Below are 3,977 nucleotides of genomic sequence, written 5' to 3'. Positions count from 1 at the left end.
CCCCTGACTCAGCGGGCGAGCACACGGTGGAACTCACCCCACCCTCCCGAGACAAACCAGCACCCTGGCACCCCTCTGTGCCCAGCATCTCACCGAGGGAGCTGCCAAAACACAGCCCACACCATGGGGGCCCTGCACTTCACATCAGCCCTGCAGCCCTCTGCCTAACAAGGGGCCAGTCAATGCAGAAAGGGGACCCCAAACACAAACAGCAGAGCTGCTCCTCCTGACCCTGTGGAGCCCACGGTCACCCACAGTCCATCAGAGGGAAAACTGGCCTTGGGGGACAGCACTTTCCTCCATGAGGCACCTGGGTGGCCAGGGGCAGGCAGGGATCCTGGGATGCAGGGTCAGGGCCCAGGGATTGCCCCGGTGGTGACTAAGCCCGTGGCACACGTGTGACTCCCCACAGCCCCAACACACCTGAGCTGTGGAAACACTTCCCGTTTCACCCAGTGGCCCCATGGATCAGAGCACCCTGTGGATTTGGAAAGGGCCACACACCCTTACGGTCGACTGCACCCCAGCCACACCCTGGGAGCCCCTCAGCCCAAATCCCCCTGCCCAGGGAACTTGGATTGGAATACGCTCCCTTTCTGCTCCTTGTGCCGCTGGAAAGCAAACAAACCCTGCTGTGCTGTGACTGCCCTGCAGTGCTTGACATCCCTGTGGAGCTGTGACATTCCTGCCTCCTCAGCGAGGCCTCCGCTGACCCACATTCAGCCACTGAAGCCCCACGTGGTGACCCAAGCTCGGGGTTTGTTCTCGCCCATTAAGGAGCCGCAGCCCGAGCGCCTGCTTGGGATCTCTGCTCCGCGCTGTCACCTCGCATCGAGCGCCAGGCAGCCGATGGCCCCGCGCCTGCATTTATCCCCAGAAGATCATTCACTGCCTCCCCTGGGTCCCTGCTGCCATCAGGGAGGCGAGGAGGGGAAGGCAGCACCCCAAACCAGCACCTCCAAGGCTCCCTCGGCAGGGCTGTGGGTGCTGCCGGGGTGCTTAGCGCCTGTCACTCCGTGGTCCGACCACCCTGGATGCAGTTGTTGCTCCCAAAAAACAGGAGGTCCCAGACCCTGGGCTTTTTGCCTCACACAGGGACCTTTTTTTACATCATGCCCTGCAGGCAGTCGAAGGCAGGGAAGAGTAAACTCTGGTGTAGCCATGGCAACTGGAAAGGATGGATGGATGGATGGATGGATGGATGGATGGATGGATGGATGGCGGCTGCAGAAGGCAGCACCTGCTCCCCTCTCAGCAGGCCTTCGTGACCCTGAGCACACCTCGAGCGAAGAGCAGGGGAACACCCGTGATTAAGATAATAGCCCTAATGACCAGCTAATGGCCCGTGGTCAGGCGCACCCTTCGGGAATGTGCCCGGGACCCACCGTGCGTCCTGCTCACCCCAGCACAGCCAGCGGGCATCTGCCAGGCTGGGCTGGGTTGAGGTGGGTTCACAGAATCATGGAATATCCCGACCTACAAGGATCAGAGTCCAAGTCCTGACCCTTCCAAAGCCATCATCCCCAAAGGCACCACGGGGTGTCAACAAGCAGGGCTGGTCCCACTTCAAGCATCTGCCCCTACACAGTCTTCAGAACTTTTCCAAGAGATGCACAGCCCCTATGGGAAGGGGGAAAACTTGCCCACAAGATGATGTCTGCCTTAGAGGAGAGCTGCTGCTGCCCCACAACCCCTGGGCTGTACGGGTGGGATCTCAGGCCCTTCCTAGGGCCGGGGATCCCACAGTGGCCCCGCTGTCCCCCCATGCCAGGGCAGAGAGCGAGCAGCTGTCCCAGAAAGCACCCAGTGCCTGACACCTCACCTGTGGTCAGGAGCAAACCTTCACAGTCCCACCTGCCCCTCAAACATCCATCCTGGACAAAACAGCTCTTGGCAGAAGGGGGCTTGGCAGGACACCAGCCCTCAGCAGCTCCCAGCCACCTACCAAGTGCCCCCAGCTCCCGTGAGCAAACCCCTGACCAGGGTTGAGTGTGGGAGGGAGCTGACATTCCCTTTTAGCTTTGTTCCCTGCTGTGTCCCTGGGTCAAAGGCCTCCCAGGTTTCCCTCTTTGCATCCTCTGTCCCACATCAAACACACATAAAGCTCCCGGCAGAGTGAAGGTTAAAAGCACGAGTTGCACCATCATTAAAAACACCTCTGCAGTTGTGTGAGTAGTTAAAAACTGCCCAGGATGAGCAACTGGAGCTGTGCAAGAGCCTTTTTCTCATTTCGTGGCAGTGAGGGAGAATGAGGGGTTTAGATGCTGGGGGAGGGAATCCCACAGCCTGCCACTCAAAACCCATCTTCGTCTCTCCCTACGCTGCCCGTGGCCAACAAACACCACCCCAGGCTTGCACTGCCGGGGCTCTGAGCCCCCAGCCAGGGACCCCAGCCCCAGGGGGACACCCCGCGGGCTCAGCTGTCTCTCAGCTTCTCACAGACTTGTGATCACCCGGGGATTCGTCTCTGCCCCTGAGATGGTGCAGCTCTGAGGAAGGCAGCAGAACTGATGCAACGTGGAGGCAAAGCAAACCTTAAGCTTGGAGAGCCAAACCCCTCACATTTTCGTTTTTTGGCCTTTTGAGGTTTTCTTAATTTGTCTATTTTTGTTCCTCGCCCACCTCCGCGCTGAGTGTGACGCGAGCCCTCGCTGGAGAGGAAGGGTTTGAAGGGAGAGCTCTGGCTGTTATAAAGCAGCGAGGTTCTTGGAAAAACAGCCTCTGGAGCAATAAACAGATTTGGAGCTGAGGGCTGTGAGGGACGGCTCCATCTGGGCTGCTGAGTCATGAAACCTGCCCGAGCGAGATACCAGCCGAGGGCTCGGGCTGGGGGAAGCTTCCTATGAGGGATTTGGGCTATTTCAGTCGGAGCGTGCGACAACAAAACCAGAAGGCAAACAAAAGCAGGCTGGGGTGGCCACGCTTCGCTCCAGCAGCCGCGGGGTTAAGGCAGAGGCTGCCCTCCTCCTCCTCCTCCACCTCTTCTTCCTCCCACCTCCTCCTCTTCTCCCAGTGCCAGCCTTGTCCCGTCCCTGCCATGGTGGTGAGGTGGTGGGAGCAGAACCTTCACCTTAATCCCACAGTTTCCAGCCAAAGACAAACTCTCTCTCCCCTTTGCTGTGTGGATCCCCCAGCCCACGGCATCCTTCTATGGGGATCCCAGCCCAGACCATCTCTCCACAGAGACCTGAGCCCACTCTGCCCTGGGCAAGGGTCCAGCCTGGCCCCCAGCACGGTGCCACAAGAAGCCCTGGGAGCCTCAGGACCACCCGAAATTCCTTCACCGTGCTCCCAGCGTGTGGAGGGGCTGTGGCTTGGGATGTCCTGAGTCACAAAAACCAGGCTGCCCTCTCTCCCAGGGCTGGCCCCCTCCCCGGTGAGCACCCACCGAGCCGAGAGACTCTGGCATGTCCCAAACCCCAAAGGGGCCCCATCTTGTCCCCTCAGACACTGGCAGGGTCCCCACGGGGACAAGTCATGTCCCATCTCCAACACGGGATGTCGTGGGCCCTGCCACACGCTGTCCTGTCCTCACTGGGACCCTGCCACCTCTCCCTGCCATATCCCTTCATTGACACATCCCATCCCCACAGGGCACCTGTCGTGTTCCCACAGGGATCCCATTGCCTCCATGCCCACAAGGACCCTGTCACATCCCCACTGTTTCCATCCCCACAGGGACCCCCACTTGCCCCCACACAGAGTCACATTCCCACCGGGACCCTGATGTGTCCCGACAGGGCGCCTCGCTTTTCCCCTTCCCCACAGAGACCCCGTGTTTTCTCCACAGGACGCTCAGTTGTCCCCAGCCCCACGGGGACTCCTGCGTGTCCCCATACACGGTCATGTCCCCACACACGGTCATGTCCCCCCTGGGGCCTGCCTTTTTGCCGTCCCCACAGCGGGTGCCGTCCCCACACCGGGTCTCATCCCCACAGCGGGTGCCGTCCCCACACAGGGCCCCCGGGGCCCCGGGG

Source organism: Corvus brachyrhynchos, unplaced genomic scaffold (genome assembly GCF_000691975.1).
Source record: "Corvus brachyrhynchos isolate BGI_N302 unplaced genomic scaffold, ASM69197v1 scaffold283, whole genome shotgun sequence".
In the NCBI taxonomy this organism is placed as follows: Eukaryota; Metazoa; Chordata; class Aves; order Passeriformes; family Corvidae; genus Corvus; species Corvus brachyrhynchos.
The sequence above is the reverse complement of the archived record's forward strand: the minus strand, read 5'-3'. Positions refer to the sequence as shown.